The sequence below is a fragment of the Rhipicephalus sanguineus genome, chromosome 11, assembly GCF_013339695.2.
Source record: "Rhipicephalus sanguineus isolate Rsan-2018 chromosome 11, BIME_Rsan_1.4, whole genome shotgun sequence".
Lineage (NCBI taxonomy): Eukaryota > Metazoa > Arthropoda > Arachnida > Ixodida > Ixodidae > Rhipicephalus > Rhipicephalus sanguineus.
This window is the reverse complement of record NC_051186.1, coordinates 60,420,923-60,440,248: the sequence shown is the minus strand read 5'-3', so window position 1 is coordinate 60,440,248 and position 19,326 is coordinate 60,420,923.

Below are 19,326 nucleotides of genomic sequence, written 5' to 3'. Positions count from 1 at the left end.
CAATTATAGTGTTTCTCTTGCAACAGCGGGAGTATTCATTTCGATACACGAGTTCCGCGAGCGTTGTTGCGATAAAACCGATTCTTTGTATCGCCTGAAGAAGGAATTGTGTAGGCTCATCATTGCATAACTTGTACATGGCAATTTCCCTATACATCCCACAATACTTTGGCAGAAGACGTTACTACTGAACCTGTACATTCTGGCAAATACTGACCATGAGGCTGTTGGGCGGCTTTATTCTTTGCGCCTGCGTTTTTGGTGAGTGTGAATTCACTGTGCAGCTGTACCAGCATGTAGAAGTAATAATGTTTGGTAACTTGAGCAACAATGGGAGCAGGGTCAGTGTTGTGTGGTGGACAATTCATAGTAATATCTGGGGTTTTACGCGCCACAACTACGATACGATTATGAGGCAGGGCTTAGTGGAAGGCTCCGGAAATTTCGACCATCTGGCGTTCTTAAACGAGCAATGACATCACAGAGTACGGTTCAGTACACGAGGCTCTAGCATTTCGCCTCATGGAAATGCAAGAGCCGCGGTTAGGATTGAACTTGCGACGTTTGGGCCAGCAATCGAGCCGCCCCGTAACCAGTTTACCACCGAGGCGGACGGTGTGGTAAACAACGAAAAAATGATAAACATATGCAAAAATTAGGCAGATCCCACGTATCATGGTTGTGGTTGTTATACTAAGCATGCGGCGGGAGGTGACTGTGGCGTAACTTTTTTACTGAGCGAAACGTTACAACATGACGCTGGAGATTTGTATAAATTTTATATGCACACACATATGTTGAAGAGCCGCATATGTGTTATATAACCAGTTGTTTACAGTTTCGTGACGCTGCCAACGGTAACGTGGCTATTACCAACACCAGAAGCGGTAAGCTGATATGTTGTGCTTATACTTGTCCCTTATGATCGAGAACGCGCGCACGTTTCACAAACCCGTGTGCATGTGTGAAAGAAGTTCTTGACAGTTCTTGAACAAGGCCGTCATCCCCATGATCAGGGAGCACCAACAGCTGGTCATGACTTGTTATCGGATCAGGTCGTGATCGCAGTCACAAGAGGTCAATGTGTAATGTAGTATGAGGTATAGTACAGCTGTTCGAAATCGTGGATGCCTCGGTCATTTCGTCGACAAATCGTCTCTCGATAGAGCCGGCGATATGTCGGAATCTGAAGTCACCCTTCGCGTTGGTGAGGTATAGGCCGTCGAGGCTGTAGGCCTGGATAGTGCTACGTAGACCAACATCAGTGGATGGCGCTTGTATTCGTAGACTACCTGGGCGCATGTGGCCTCGTAGCCTGGCCTACAAAGCGGCTGTTAATAAATTTGGCATCATCCTCGGTCAGCATGAGGCCATCACCCAGCCTTGTCAGAAATGAAGAGGACACTGCGTCATTCTGGCGGACTAAGTGCACTTTACAGTGCGATCATGTGAATATCATACGTAACTTTCATTATTGTATTGCTCCGGGGTCGAGGAATGCTTCAATATAGCTTTCTGAATCATAGGAGCACAAATGTAATGTTTATTAGACTGCTATAAAAGCGGAGTCAGCACTGGAACCACAGACGTTAGTCTGATATGACGCCTGTATCGTAGGAGTATAGACATCGTAGGAGTATCATGTAGTCCCTACTGAAAAAAACCTATATGGTTTCATACAGGATCCGTATGGTTTTATACAGGACTTACAGGACTAAATATAGGAATTGTATAGGACCGTGTGGGGGTATATAGGATCCAAACAGGATCCAAATGGGACCTAAACAGGACCCATATGGCGGTATATAGGATGCAAGTAGGACCTACAGAGGACCCATATGGCGGTATATAGGACTCAAATAGGACCTCCAGAGGACCCATATGGCGGTTATAGGATACAAATAGGGCCGGCCAGGACCTATATGGCGGCATATAGGATCAACACAGGAGTTGTTTTCTTTCATCCGTTCTCATTCAAACCTCTCACAATCTCTTCCTGATCAATAGTTCGCCTTTTTATCTTTATACGTGCCAGGACAGCACTTAATTCTCAATATTATCTTTCAAAGTCCCTTTAGTCTCAATCTAGCTCTCGAACCAGCTGGCTTTTTTTTATCTTGACAAGTGGCAGTGCAGCACATAATCATCCGCTTTCATCTACACCTCTTACAATATCTTTTTGCACGCGCACGTGTTTATTGCTTTCTTGTAAAATTAGATAGCCAGCACCACAACCACAATTGACGTTGCACCGACAATACGCCTGCATATATTATATATATATATATATATATATATATATATATATATATATATATATATATATATATATATATATATATATATATATATATATATATATATATATATATATATATGCTATTTTTCCAAACCACTAGTTTATAGCCCTGGCATGGCTCTGTGGTAGAATACCTGATTGCCACGCAGAATGCTTGGGTTCGATTCCTGCTGGGATCCTAATTCTCATTCTTTCCATTCGTCGGGTCAACGCTGCCGATATCGGTTTTTCCTAACGGTCTCGCATTTAATGTCTGTTCTCGCCGTTCCTTGGCAGATATAAACTGTCAATCACCTGTGGCGCATACCCGTGCACCGCGGCCCGTGGCAAACGGGTATGTGCCACACGTGTCTGGAGGAAAGGGTTTGACTACGTAGACGACTGGATTTTCACGTTATTCATCTCATGACCCGACAGTCATATTCGTGAAATCCTCTTACTCTCCCATGCCAATTTTCGTCTACACCAAGTTAAGGAGGCGATCATTAACCCCCCCCCCCCGACGTAGGCGGATAGATAGATAGATAGATAGATAGATAGATAGATAGATAGATAGATAGATAGATAGATAGATAGATAGATAGATAGATAGATAGATAGATAGATAGATAGATAGATAGATAGATACGCTCAAACTGCCAAAGGTTCGCTAAGAAATGCTTCGCATTTAAGACAAGTATGCGCGTGTAGCAATAGCAATTCACTCCGTATGATGAACAGCTTCCTCACAAAGCATTGAAAGTTCACGTGAACAAGCCCGGACGAAGAAACAGAAGCCAAAATACACTTCATAATGTGCGGAGACCCAGCCATGTCACAGGACATAAAGGTAGCGGGTAAAGTGAAGTATACAGTGATCATAGGTTAGTCAGGGCGAGGATCGCCCTCAACTTGCCGAGATCAAGAGCAATATCAACCACTAAAATGGAGGCTAACCTTCAGATAAAGTCAGAGTAAGTACAGATGAACTTAGGATTGGCCTCGCGAGCAAGTACGCTGTTTAAAGCAAAACTAAAAATGGCGACTTAGAGGCAATAACCTGAAGCAGACTGAACTCTGATGATGGATGCAAATCAACCAAAAGAACAAGTAAACAAGCTCGGTCAAGCCACACAAGACTTAATAGAGCAGTGTAAACGGATGGAGATAACTACGTCAAGAGATAATGAAACAGAACACGCTCAACCGTTAAAGCTGATCAAGCAGCGGAAGATAAAGTAATCAACTTTCAAAAGATAAGAGGATCAGTAAAAGAGCCAGCAGCGTCGAAACAGCCAAAAGGAAGTACTCTGTGGGAAGGACCAAAATGAACGCGCTAATAGGTAAGCGGGCCAATGTTATTAGAAACTTCAGTTACATAGTGACACGGTAGGAGAATTGTTTATAGAAGAAAAGAATATTTAATGAATACATTAAGTGACACTTCATCCTGGAAGTAATATGTTGAACATTAACTTTGTTATGTGTTAAGAAGTGTACAATGCGGTAAGCGTGTGTTATACGTTATGTGTAATTATTTTTAGTTGTGAAGCCACAAAGAACATCTGAGTTTGTACGGGTAGATGGGACCTTATTTCACTTACCTGAACTCGTGCTCGAATATTTGACTCATGTTCTGTTAGATTGTGCTGTACTTGCACATCTTGTATTCTATACTGTATGGTATATTTTCATGCCCTTTTTTCTTATTTAAGTATTGTACATTTCATTGGCTAAGCGAGAACGAGTAGCCAGTGCCCCCATGCAGGCACCAAACTCTGTAGTTCATCATTTCAGTAAAAAAACCTATTTTGCACAATGCAGTGTGCGGAGTAATCATCCAACATCGAGTCATATCAAATTAGAAAAAATTAGAAAATCTGCGTGCTCCGCTGCAAATGCCGTGTAAAGACGATAGAGGAGGCGCTGCGTGAGATATGGACGCCATCTGGCAATACGTCGGGAAACACGACCTTGTGCAGAGGGTTTCCTTCCTCCGTGGCAGAGGGTGTTCGTCGGCGCGCATAGGCATTTTCAGCGCAGCTTAAGAAACTAGGGTCTTTAAGTCTATAAAGGAACACATCACCTAATTATTACCTAGTGATGCTGCGCCTCAGATATGCGTAGTATTTACTTTTTGATCGACAACGTTCACAAGTATGAACAGCCGTACCAGTTCAAGATGGGTGGGCGGTAAGCAAGTGGTTCAACTTTGGCCGGTTCGCTGAATCGGGTGGCAGACAGACAAACTGAAAGACAGACACACCAAAATTTCAGCGTTGATTGAAGTTCCCCAAGAAAGACTATCGTCTTTAAAAGAACATTGAAGTTTCATGTGTAACTATCAACGAGGTTAGAAAGCCTCAATTATGGAGGTCACTTACAAAATATGATTGAAGATTTGCGACGAGAATGTACACGGTGCCCCCGGAGGCGCTCGTGCAACACTGTTACCGTGTTATATATTGAATATGTTGCGAAAAGCATACGCTCGAAACGTCGGCTGAAGAAAGAAACGACTACGCTTTGTCTCGTTGGCTCCTGAATATTGTGCATTTCTCAGTTTGCGTCATGCAGCCCCTGCCAGCGATATATAGAACGCACCTTTTTATTAGTAGCTTACTGCTTGTTATGCATTACAAAACAGCAGAACACACTTTTTGAAGAATCGCATCTTAAAGACACCTTTTACACGTTACTATATCTGATGTTACAACTAAAAAAGTGTGTAGATGCCTGACTGAGACGAATGTAGAATTAACTGTCTGATCATTATACATGTGTCCTCGTTAAGCATAAGCTTAAAAACGTTTTGAAGTTCTACTGCTAGATCTACTCATTCCGAAATAAAGTAGTCCACTTACTCATTTTAGAAATAACATTTGTGTCTCATTGGAATTCTCTCGAGGCTTCACTGAATTTTTTGTAATGAGTAGTGGCCTATTAGAGGGACTATAATACTCCCGTTCGTCGCTTTTCCTTTTTTGTGTGTGTGTACGCCTGTTTTTTTTTTTTTTTTGCTCTCCTTTCCATCTTTAATTTCCGTTTTCCCTAGTGTAGGGTAGTAAACCTGATGTTCCAGTAAACCCCCCTGCTTTTTTTCTATTGGCTCTCTCAACATGATTTGCAAATATCGTTTTTTATGAAATTTCGCCTGCCTGAGTCAGGAAAAGAACCTGCTGATGAAACGAAAATAATGAAAATAATTTCGCTTAAACACAAATTCTCACACCTCCTTAGGTAGGCGAGGGTTGCTTTCATTCGCCATGCCAAATACCAAAGTTTTTATCGACTGCCCTTATGTAATATTTCTATCGTAATCACTTAAATAAATTTTTGGTTTTTCAAAACTGCGCTTGTAGCCACACTTTGATTTTGTATAGATTTGCCGAGGTAAACTCAAATAAAAATCCGCATCGGGAATGCAGTGGTTACGGTGCTTGAATGTTGAACCTAAAGTCGCAGGTTCAATTCCGGCCGCGGCGGTCAAATTCTGAGGGAGGCGAAATGCTAGAGGTACTACGCGATGTCAGTGCACGTCGAAGAAACCCAGGGCGAAGCCCTCCACTACGGCGTGCCTCGTAATCGTATTGTTGTTTTGACACGTAAAACCAGAGTGAGTGAGTGAGTGAGTGAGTGAGTGAGTGAGTGAGTGAGTGAGTGAGTGAGTGAGTGAGTGAGTGAGTGAGTGAGTGAGTGAGTGAGTGAGTGAGTGAGTGAGTGAGTGAGTGAGTGAGTGAGTGAGTGAGTGAGTGAGTGAGTGATGAGTGAGTGAGTGAGTGAGTGAGTGAGTGAGTGAGTGAGTGAGTGAGTGAGTGAGTGAGTGAGTGAGTGAGTGAGTGAGTGAGTGAGTGAGTGAGTGAGTGAGTGAGTGAGTGAGTGAGTGAGTGAGCTTTATTTCAAGAACCGGCTGGTTTGTGGTTTGTGCTAGACCGCACAGTAAGAGGCCAGGAGACCCTGTCTTCCACTTTAGCCTTATAACCTACCTCGCCCACTGGGTAGCCCATTTTTGGTCTCCGACCTCCGCGCTGAGCCGCGCTATCCACCACCGCTCCTGGAGGACCTAAGAAGAACTTAAACCGGAGATATTGATAGTTATTATTAAACTCAAATGGAAACTATCTTTGTCCTAAAGCTGTATACTCATCAGTTTTCTAGCTAGAAACATTCGCTGCGTAATGGCGTGCTCATTCAAAGTGTTGTGAAATTTGTTTTTCAGCCAGTATAGAAGCAATCCTCAGTAATGGATGGCCAGAAAAATGTTTCATGCCGCCTGAACCCGGTCCCTGCCGCATGTTCCAACCGACGTGGTACTCTGATCCTAAATCGAGGAAATGTAAAGTGTTCGTCTACGGTGGATGCCGCGGAAATGAGAATAGATTTGATACGGAGGCGCAGTGCCAAATAGAGTGCATACATAAGTAACGCCAAAATTACGCTAAACTTGAATATCTCTTACTTTATATCGGAAGTGTTCCTTTAAGCCAGTTTCCTCTCGAATGCTACCAATCCAATCAGTCGCAAAAATCAGCGATCGTAACCATCTGTCCCTGTGTAAGACTTCTCCTTGTGAAAAGTGTCTACGGCGTAAGAACAACATGATAAAACCAACAAACAATGAAACTAAGGAAAGTATAGTCGCCATTACTTGTACGTTTTAACCGTAGTATAGTAGTTATGACACAGGTGGAACCGAATTAAAGCGGATAAAAATTCATCTTGCCGCTGGTAGGGACCGAACCTAAAGCCTTCGGATAACGCGTCCGATGCTCCACCAACTGAGCTACAGCGGTGGTCGCTTTCCCAGCAGCTTTATTGGCTATTTATGTTCGTGTAACCCTGGGAGAGTTAGCCAGTGCCACTCCTATACATGACGGCGAGTGTGCAACGCTCTTTTGTTGCCAGCTTTAGCTCAGTTGGTAGAGCATCGGACGCGTTATCTCAAAGATTTAGGTTCGGTCCGTACCCGCGGCAAGTTGATTTTACATCCACTTCAGTTCATTTCTATTAATGTCATAATTACTATACTACAGTTAAAACATGCAAGTAATGCCCCCTATATCTTCCCTAGCTTCATTGTCTATCGTTTTTATTAGCGGTTCTATAACAAAAAAAAATAAAAAAGAAATCAAGCCCTCGATGTACCCTCCTTCTACCGCATAAGGATATGACAAAAATTGGGAATATTTTCGTATATCTTGAACTTTAGAGCAAAAGAAACAACGCAAAGACCCAGCTCTTCTGTTGACCTGCGTCGATTCATTGCGCTACACCTTAAGATGTGTCGCACTAAGTGGCCCTCAATTCTGTTTTGCCTAGAAACTTTGTTGTGTTTATGCCGCGATATTACTGCGTCGTTCTGTAGTTCAACTTTATTAATGTTTATGGCCCATACTTCTGAAGGGTGTTTCACGCAAAAAGAATCAACGATTAAAAAAAAGGTGGATAACCACGATTGAATGAAACCGCCGACATATGGTTCGCCCTCGTGTGGCGCACGTTTGGGTATTTTTATATTGCACTTAAATGGTAAATTTACTAACATCAATTATGCAAAAACTGTAATATTCACCTTAGGGCCAAGTGCGTTTCGTTACGTCGTAGAGGGCATTCCAAGGACGGCCGATCCATTTTTAAAGACGATAGTCTTTCTTGGGGAACCTAAACGCAGAAATTTTGGTCTGTCTTTCTGTCTGTCTTTCTGTTTGTCGGCACGTCACTCGATTCAGCCACCCGGCCAAAGTTGAACCACTTGCCCAAGGGCCAGCCATCTTGAACGGCTGACTAGGTTCATACTTGTGTACATTGTTGATCAAAAAGCAAACATTACGGATATCTGAGGCGCAACATCACTAGGTAAATGTTAGGTGGTGTGTTTCTTTAACAGAAAGTACATAGTGTGAGCGCAGTCACTGATTCTTCTTTGTCAACTGGACATATCATCATCATTTGTAGAACTTCCTCATCTGTAGATATCATCATCAGTGTGTGTCAGCTCGAGCTCGACTCGAATAAAGCGGTTCCTTATAAGTGGTGGAGGTGCGGGGTGCGGCTCTGGACTTACGTTCGCTGATCCGTGACATCGTTCGTGAAGAGCTTCATAGGCGCTGCTCTTCCTGCGCTCCGCAATCTCCTCTACCTTCAGCTCCAACCAACTTGCGGGACATCATTAAGCAAGAGATAGCGGCCGCATCACGTCTACCGTGTTCCGACGGTCCCTGCGCGCGTCAGGTGCCAACGTACGCCGATGTTGCGGCGCTCTCTGCAGCCACCCCCGTCCCGGCGCCTACACCAGGAGACCATGCACCTATGGCTTCGTTGCCACAATCGATGCGTCTACAGCCTTATTATACCGCACAACGACCTCCTCGACCCATCTGTTATTACTGTGGCTACCGAGGACACATCTCTCGGTTTTGCAGACGGCGCCAACAGGACGAGCAACGTGGCTACGCTTCCGAGGAACGCACGGGCGTCCGTCCAACCGCGAGCTACCAACGAACGCCTTACCGCTCTTCCTTCCGCCGTTCACCCTCTCCTCCTTACAGTGTTGACATGTCTGGGAATTCTCGTGAGTCTCGCCGCCGGTCACCATCTCCACGTCGCCGTTCAGTGTCGCCTCTGCGACCCGCCTCCCAATTCTCAAACGCCCACTCGGAAAACTCCCCGATGCAGTTTTAGGAGGGGAAACTGCATCCGCCGGACAGCCAACAATTCCTCCAGAGCGACCATCGAACTTATTAGTAGTGTTCGTAGAAGGTGTACGTGTCGAAGCTCTTGTGGATACTGGCGCTGCTATTTCGATTATTCGCGCTGACTTTTGTTCTCGCCTCAGAAAAGTGACCACGCCTTATTGCGGCCCATCTCTCCGTGCAGCGACGAACGCCATCATTCGCCCACTGGCACAGTGTACGGTTCGTGTTTGCATAGATGGTATTCGTCATCATATAGTATTTGCTGTTTTGCGTGAGTGCACCCGCGCACTCATTTTGGGGTGGGACTTCTTGTGTTCTGCATCCGCTGCTATATCTTGTCGTCAGCGCCTCATACAGCTCAATGCCACTGACTCTTCTTTGTCTGAACACGAGGGGCGCATTCGCCTCGTCACCACCTCAGATTATGTGCTTTGGCCATCTAGAGAAGAAATAATCAGCGTTAATTCCAACAACATTGTGGATGGTGATGTGCTCGTGCTACCTTACGGTCATACCCTACATCGAGGCATTCTCATTGTTCCAGGGCTTATTCGCCTCTCTCACGGGTCTGCCTTGCTTACTGCCCTAAATCAAACCCCCGAACCCTTAATGCTGCCCTGTGGATCAACAGTCACTTGCGCGGTTGACCTTCATCCCGTTGCAGTTGTTGCCCTTCCGCGTCAAGAAGAACTACCAGAGTCAAGCTCGCCGCCACTGAACCCTTCTACACCTCTGTCGACAACCATAAGCCCTGACCTGACAGCAGCCCAGAGTCAAGATTCACTCACCTTATTGAACCGGCATCGTTCTCTGTTCGACATTAATTCACCCGCCCTTGGTATGACCACTGCCGCTACTCACCGCATTCAGACTGACGGCTCTCGTATTATTCACTGGCGCCCGTATCGCGTGTCTCTGGCAGAGCGCAAGATCATCGAGGAAAACGTCTCAGACATGCTTCGACGGAATATCATACGTCCTTCCTCGAGCCCCTGGTCGTCCCCAGTTGTTTTAGTGCAAAAGAAAGATGGAACAGTACGTTTTTGCGTCGATTACCGTGCGCTGAACAAGATAACCCGCAAAGATGTTTACCCCCTGCCACGGATCTCCGACGCACTGGATTCGTTGCATGGTGCCGAGTATTTTTCTAGCCTTGATCTGCGATCGGGCTACTGGCAAATACCGATGTCCGAATCTGACAAAAAGAAGACCGCTTTTTCCACCCCAGATGGGCTGTATGAATTTAATGTAATGCCTTTCGGACTTTGTAATGCGCCCGCTACCTTCGAACGCATGATCGACAGCGTACTGCGCGGTTTGAAGTGGAAAACCTGCTTATGTTATCTCAACGACATAGTAGTGTTTTCGTCCACGTTCCCGCAACATCTGCAACGTCTCGAAGAAGTCCTAGCCTGCCTTGCAAAAGCTGGCCTGCAGCTGAATACAAAAAAATGTAGCTTCGCCAGCAAGACCATCAAGGTTCTCGGGCACTTAGCAAAGAAGGGATTCGGCCGGACCCTGAGAAGCTTGCTGCTGTCCTTGAGTTTCCCCGTCCGCTGCGTCAAAAGGACCTGCGCAGTTTTCTCGGCTTGGCATCGTACTTCCGGCGCTTCATACGCGACTTCGCAGAGCTTGCGTCTCCGCTCCATCAACTGCTCGCAAGTAACGCGCCCTTCGTTTGGTGCGGAAGCTGTGAAAGGGCTTTCTTGGCGTTGAAGCAAGCCCTGACATCCGACCCAGTACTGTGCCATTTCGATCCAGGCGCACCAACCATCCTCCACACTGACGCTAGCGGTCGTGGTCTCGGTGCCATTCTCCTGCAACGGGACACCAACGCACGCGAACGAGTCGTCGCTTACGCCAGTCGTGCTCTGACTACTGCAGAAAAGAATTACACAATAACAGAGCAAGAGTGCCTCGCTGTTGTTTGGGCAGTACAAAAATTTCGCCCATATCTCCATGGCCGCCACTTTACAGTCGTTACCGACCATAACGCACTGTGCTGGCTTTCGTCCCTAAAGAACTTATCGGGTCGCCTTGGTCGCTGGGTGCTTCGCTTGCAAGAGTACGATTTCGATGTAGCCTACAGACCTGGAAAGAAGCACCAAGACGCTGATGCTCTCTCTCGCTGCCCTCTTCCCAGCCGTGATAACTCACCATCGCCAACTTCCACCGAGACTGCTCTGCACATCTCAGCGCTCAGTTGGCTAAGATCCGGCAGCCCATCTGTCCTTGTGTCGCATCAGCGCGTCGACCCTTACCGCAGCTCTATTCTAGCACGCATGGAAGGTATTTCTACTCCACCGAACGCCCGACTGCGTCGACAACTTGACCAATTCAAGATACACAGTGGTGCTTTACATCGCTACGTTTATCACGTCGATGGAAACAAATGGGTCCCAGTTATACCACGTTCTCTACAACGTGAGATTCTTCATACATTCCATGATGATCCCACCGCCGGTCATCTCGGCTACCACAAAACGTACGAGAAAATACGAAGTCGCTGCACCTGGCCTGGCCTTTCTTCAGCCGTTGCCAAATATGTTGCATCGTGCGTCCACTGTCAAAGCCGCAAGCGACCCACCACAGCTCCTTCTGGTCTCCTGCAACCTCTTCCTTGTCCCGCTTCGCCTTTCGAAGTTGTCGGGATAGACTTGTACGGCCCCCTTCCCGTGACCTCCAATGGCAATCGTTGGATTGTGACGGCTGTTGACCATCTAACCCGCTACGCGGAAACAGCATCGCTACAAGCTGGGACTGCCACTGAAGTCGCCGATTTTTTTCTCCGAAACATATTTTTACGCCATGGAGCTCCACGCGTGCTGCTCAGTGACCGCGGCAAAGTCTTCCTTTCTTCTGTTGTTGCTGAGGTTCTGCGCGCCGCCAACACCATTCACAAGACCACTTCTACTTACCACCCGCAAACCAACGGCTTGACAGAACGCTTTCATCGCACCCTCTCGGACATGATTGCCATGTACATCAACCCCGACCACACGAACTGGGATTTACTTCTGCCGTTCGTGACGTTCGCCTATAATACGGCTACGCAACGCACCACCGGCTTTGCTCCCTGTTTCCTGGACCGAGTTTCGCTCTGGACGTCTCGTTCCTTTCGGCTCCTGCAACCTCAGCAAGTCTTTTATGCGAACAATTTCTCTCTCGCCTTGCACACTGCCGTCACCTGGCCCGAATTAACACCGGCATCTCCCAGGAAGCTCGGAAGTCTCGCTACGACTCGACTCACCGTGCTGTCGCCTTCACCCCTGGCGACGAAGTTCTTCTTTGGACTCCGGTGCGCGTTCCCGGCTTATGCGAAAAATTCATGAGTCGCTTTATTGGACCTTACACGGTCATTGAGCAAACATCGCCCGTTAATTACCGTGTCTCACCGCTTAGACCTCCTTCCGATCACCGTTGCCGTGGGACAGAAATCGTGCATGTTTCTCGGTTGAAGCCGTATACACGACGTACCTCTTAACACTGTCGCGCGGCCAGGCGGCCGCTTCCAGCGCGAGAGGGAATTAGTGTGAGCGCAGTCACTGATTCTTCTTTGTCAACTGGACATATTATCATTATTTGTACAACTTCCTCATCTGTAGATATCATCATCAGTGTGTGTCAGCTCGAGCTCGACTCGAATAAAGCGGTTCCTTATAATACATACTTAACTCCAGAGACCCTAGTTTCTTAAGCTGAGCTGAAACTTGCCCTTCCCCGTGCCCTCTGCACGAGCTCATTGTTGTGTTTCGGTTTCGGTTCAGTATTGCACTATACAAATACCATGGGGCGCCGCTCTGGCATTCCTGTTTTACCCAGGCGACGTGTAAATGAAAGACTGTGTGGAGAGTACTCGTTGAGTGCGGACGTTTCTTCTGCTTCGGCGCTTCGCGCCAAACCGCGTGTTCGGGCAGGCTGGCGTCCCCGCCGGTCGCGTTGGTCACCGCCGGTCTTCGCCTGCTTCTGCGCCGGGACTACCAGCCCGCAACACAGCACTCATGTTTCCCGACGTACTGCCTGATGGCGTCCATATCTCACGCAGCGCCTCTTCTATCGTCTTTAGACGACATTTGCAGCGAAGCACGCAGATACGCGTCCATTTTTTTGTGGCAACTTACATGTTGCATAATCTTTTCCCACGTTTAGAGAAAGCCCGCGAAATGTAAAATAAATCCAGGTGACTCCCCTCACACTCTACGGTACTGCCGCGCTCTCAACCGTGCTACGAGCGAAACATCCGTGCGCGCGGGCCGTCAAACTATTGCTTATCAGGGGCGATTGTTTTTCCTCGGTGTGTTCCACTGCCGATAATGCTGACGCGATGTGAAGCCTAGAGTCTAGACCGACGGCCGCTCATAGCGCCACGGTCCGCGTGCACAGCTAATTTAACAGCGAAGCGGTTCTTGGTCGACCCTGCGCAGTGAGCCGTCGTACGCTCAACAGGCCTCGGTAGTGTGGTGAGAGCAAGGCATGTAGAGAGTGGCGCTGGTAGAGAGAGAGGCACGCTGGCCACGTGGCCTTGGCGTGTGGCGAGACAGAGCGACGCCACCTAGAGAAGTTTCTCCAGAATCTTCGTTAGAGAGTGGCGAGAGAAAGGCTAGCTCAAAAGGGGGAGAAGGTCAGGAGCGTCGTTGTACGCCAACTCCACCTAAACTTTTTTAGGTGGCGCGGTGTGTGTTCGTTGTGAATGCTCTCTCGGATGGGGAGAGGATGTACACGCAACGACGCCCCACCAAACTTCATTGGCGAGGCCCGCATGCCATGTACAGCAGCAACGCTTGCAACGCTGCTTGCGTTCAGCGCAGCCGTGATAGTAATACGCGTTTTGGGCGGATGGAATGGGCCACGGCTGCACTGGAGCGCTACCGCAGTGTTCCAGTGCGTCTGTGACTGAGCATAGACTGTCTGTGACGTCTGTGACTGAGTGCGTCTGTGACGCACTGGAACACTACGGTAGCGCTCCAGTGCGTCTGTGACTGAGCATATCGTCGCCCCATAGCTTGTCAAATGAACAGCGATAATATAACATAGAGATACTTAGAAAAGACTTGAGAAACACACAAATACTTAAAAAAAACTTGCAAAAAACCACAGAAAGGCAACAGTGTTGGAATAATGTTGTTTTGTATTGTATTGTATTAGTGATAACAACTGTAATCCACCCCTGTAACTGCCTGAGGGCAAACAGTATGCTAAAATAAATAAATAGCCTGACGAAAGAGGAGCCTCCGCTTCGCTGTTACGATGGCTTTCACGGAGTGAAGCTGGCTGCATTTAATCTACTTTTCTTTAATTTACAGCCTGGTGGAAACGCTTCCCCGTCTGCGGTCTACGGCCGAGACCAGTATGGTGGTGCCATTTTCAGTATTGGTGGTACTTCGATCCTTTACGAGCCACCTGCCACAGGTATAAAGCTGGTCAGTGTCCGGCGGGATTTAACGTATATTTCTACTGCGAGAAGTGCATGGCTTCCTGCAGTAGTAAGTATGCTTCATGGCTTTATAAACTACACTGCGTTTCCTTTGAGTGACGAAATATTTATGAACAAGGGTTGTCGCTAGAGCCAACGTTTCAACAAGCAGGTTTGTCTTTGTCAAGACAGAAGCCTGTATCAAGGCATGCGCAGTTGCTGTCTTGGCAAACTCCTGTCCTCTTGTCGAAACGTCAGATCTAGCGACACCCCTTTTTCGAAGATTTTTCATCTCTTCACGCTTCCATATACCCCTGAACTTGTGCGCTTCCTTGTGATTTAATTGTGTATAGGAGGTTACACCTCCTGCTTACAAGAAGTTTTTGGGGCCCAAGATTAGGAACAGTTAGGGATACGAGTCAATAGAGAGTACCTCAGTAACCTGCGATTCGCTGATGGCATTGCCTTGATTAGTAACTCAGGGAACGAATTGCAAACCATTATTACTGATTTCGACAAGGAAAGCAGAATGGTAGGTCTGAAAATTAATATGCAGAAAAGTGATGTTTAACAACCTTGCAAAAGAACACCGTTTTGCGATAGGTAGCGAGGGACTGGAAGTGGTAAAGGAATACATCTACTTAAGGCCGGTATTGGCCGAGGAGCCGAACCACAAGATTGAAATGACTAGAAGAATAAGGCAACAAAAATTCTCAAACGACGAATCGTAGTGTACCACTATCCCTCAAGAGAAAGGTATATAACAGCTGCATCTCAGTGGTACTTACCTACGGAGCAGAAACCTGGAGGCTTACGAAGAAGGTTAAACTTAAAGTGAGGACGAGGTAGCGAGCCATCTGAAGGAAAATGACTGGTGCAAGCTTAAGAGACAGGAAGAGGGCTGAGTGTGTGAGGGAACAAACGGCTGTTAAAGGGCCCCTAAACCACCCAGAGGCCGAAATTTAACTGCCGATCTTATGTTTGTTTTTTTAGATATGAAATTCGAGAACTACTGCAGAGCAGCCAGAAAATACGAACCAGGGCCCGGTGCTATTGCTGCAAGAATCTAGCGCAAAGGATTGTACATACGCAGCAGGGACGAACAACAGACAAGGAAAAGCGCCACAATGACAAATTGATCCGAATAACGAATATATGGCAAAAACGACCCTTGAGAAGGTTCGTCACTATGCAGTAGACAAAATAAAGACGCAAACTTGTTTTGCCCGATTGCTCTCACTGTGCTGTTTTAAGGCGAAAGCCTTAGATTGCTCATCAAACGCGAAAATTGACCAGTCGTCCCGCGTCGGTGTCGTCAAGAGGAGTGATGCAAAAAATCGTCACGTCATGACGTCAAAGATAGCGAAAATTTGTGACGTCACTATGGCGTCACCCATCACGGCGCCGTCATCGACTTGAGAACCAAGTCGATAACTCTATCATCAGAAAAATAGACAATGCCGGATACGAATTGATGCCACCGTGCCTTGAACGTTCTCGAGGATCAAGTCACCATTCTGCCTCGCTCCAGCGTCATAATTCCTGTTGGCACCGAAAAATCTGAAGATCGATTGCTATCAGCGCTTGCTGCTGGACCGTGACATATGCGTCGCTAGAGGCGTTGCTCGGTTGCATGAAGGAAAAGGGTGCGTGATGCTAACGAACTTCAGCCAAGAATACAGACACCTCATCAGGGGCACGGCGATTGCATGTATGGAAGAAATCGTTCTCGTCAGCGGCGCGTCCGCCTTTTCGGATTCTGTAGAAGCTACGATGACAACCTCAGTACCACAACCATCCTTCAACGTCAGCCCGAGTCTTCCCGCTTGCCAGGTCCGATTTCTTCTGCAGCAACACAAGGAATGTTTCTCGCCATCATCAACGGTTCGACAAATCCCCCCTACTAAGCATCGTATCATAACTAGGACTCCGTAATTTCCGGGTTTGTTTTTCTTGAAATTCGGAGGTCATTCGTTTGGCGGAAAATCGGCGTTTACCGCAGTTTATTTATCGTAAATCCCCAATTCTCCGAAATTCGAAGCTTAATCTTGCATTATTCTCAATACTCAAATATCCTAGCTGAAATGATATTTGAACACGAAGACATCAGGACACACGGAGCGTATCTTAGATGTCTGGGAGGTTTGAATGCACGCACGCATACACACAAGCGCAAATACTTGAATACAAAACACCTATGTTTGTGCCCATTACAATTTAAAGTCTTGTAAGAGACGCGAGCATATTTTACGAGGCCCGTATATTCGATGTCGTCTGGCGTGCTCTAGTGCCGCCAGGTGAACCGTACATCAAGATGTCGTCTCGCGATCCCGGGCGCCCTGCATACGTTGATGTCTCTTTCTCCGTGCACGATAAGCCTTTTCTTAAACGTGTGATGCGTGCGGTCTGACTTGAGCTAAACTTCATGTCGGCCAAACCGGCTCATGTATCAATGACCGCTTAGAACATGCCCTTTCGATAAAGAACGGAACAGGGTCACATTGGCCGTTAAAATCGGAGTTTAGCGGATAAATCCCAATTCTCCAAAATTTCACCGCCGAGTGTTTATCGGATTTCTCCGGATTTATCAGAAAACAGGGAGTGGTAATCATAACAGAAGACAATGCTCGACCACTCCGTCAGAATCCCTACCACTTTTGCCGCGAGAACGAGAAGCTATGAAGCAATATGTCGGCGAACTGTTTCAGGATGATGTCATACAGCCTTCGAGGAGTCCGTGGGCGTCCCCAGTAGTCATCGTGAAAAAGAGTAAGGGAAGTCTGCGTTCCCTGTGTCAATTACCGTCGCCTGAAAAGATCACCAAGAGCGACGTATATCCACTCCCACTGATAAACGACGCGTTGGATCGACTCTGTGAAGCAAAGTACTTTTCTTCGATGGACCTCAATACGGGCTATTGGCAAATTGAAGTCGACGAGAGAGACTGCGAGAAGACTGCCTTTATAACACCGTATGGTGTGTTAGAATTCAAGGTCATGCCGTTTGTTGTTTGCTGCGCGCCTGCGACGTTCCAGTGCGTTATGGACACAGTGTTGGCTGGATTAAAGTGGCAGACTTGTCTTGTCTACCTGGATAATGTCATTGTCTTCGCTTCGAACTTTGACGAACACATCCGGCGCCTTTGAATGATCCTTCAAGCAACCAGCTCATCCGGGCTTACATTGAAGCCGCAAAAGTGCTGTTTTGCATGCGAAGTGCTGTTCTTCCTAGGGACATGTCATCAGTAACTCTGTATTCCGCCCTGACCCACAGAAGACCGCTGCCATGACTCTATTCCCGCCACCCACCGACAAGAAGGCCGTATGTCGATTTCTCGGACTGTGGGCCTACCTTAGCAATTATTAATATATTACGAGCAATAAGCACTCGCAGTCCAGCGAAAACGGTGCTCGACGGCGCGACTTAGTGCAAGCTTTGCATTTCTTATTTCTATTTCTTTCTTTCCCTCTCTTTCTGCTCATACGGGCAAACGATGGGCATAACAGCTCTGATGCCTAAGAAATTACTCGCACGTGGCACGTGTTCGTGGAGCGAAGCAGACGATGACGAAGGGAGCGAGCGCCGGCATGATAGTGATAGCTTCTTGTCTACATCGTGAACCGGACAAACGGTGGGGATAACAGCTCTGCTGTAGAGCTTAAGTTCAAAACAATGAGTAGTGTGCAACGGTACGTACTTACATACATGTCTGTCACATTCCTTGCCTCAATTTATCGCCAAATGAAAACACGCCTAGAGCTGTGTCCACATTTCGCATTAGAGAGCATGCTATTAGAGTTTTATTTTTATGGACAAAATTCACATTTTATCACAGATTACAAGACAGTTACAACAGATATATTGGAAGAATATTACAACGCAAGGATAAACAAAAGAGAAACGAATCAGACAGTGTTTCATTAAACAAATGAAAAATTTTTGAACATGGGGAGTGGCTGGAGGCGACGTTTCGACAAGCGGACTTGTCTTCTTCAAGGTTGCATCCTTTTAAAGACATCAAAAGCAATGACACAATTCGGTCTAATTTTATACATCTAGCCAAACACAATACAATTAAATTTGATTACTTAAAGCCGATTGGTTTGATCAAGGCTTCATCTCATATTTCGAGATCACGTTACTGAACACGTTCTTGTCTAGTTTGGGAGCTTAAAAACATTCTTTTTACAAACCGATTCAATTGTTTGAAAATCTAACGGATCTTTTATAAAGTGATGAGGTCATATTTGATTAGATTAAACAACTGAAAAAAATTTAGCTGGTGCAATTGAATTATTTCTAACTACATCAAAAATAATACAGTCACGATGCAGCCGTACTAGCGCACACTGACATAATTGCTTTTCTTTATTTCTGGCAATATTTTTCTGAAATTCTGCGAATGACGAGATTCAGCGAAAGATTAAAATACGGGAAATGGAGCTTATGACCCGTTTCTACGTACGTTGCAGTTTTCAAATACCACCCATACTATTTACGAATTACCGAAATTTCGCATAGTTGAGGTGAAGAATTACGTAACTAACCGAATAACAAAATACTGCCTTGGTAACACAAGACAGCTGCCCTCAGCCGTTACAACAAATATACAGGGTACTCTGTCCTTTACAGTTTTGTTCAACCTTGCGAAACACAGTTTACAGATACACCACCAGGCCAAGAGTATTCGTAGAAGAGTAAATCAAAATCGGTACTCTTTTATTTGAAACAACATGCGATGCTAAGAAGGTACTTGTTATATAACCAAGAACAACTCGCAATTATCAATGAACACTAGCTCTCACGTTCCCGTTGTGGCAAAACTCTTAAAGATATTGGCAAATGACACGCTCTGCAAGGAAGTATCCGTCACTCAGAGCAGTATTTCAAATAATAATAATAATATCTGGGGTTTAACGTCCCAAAACCACGATATGATT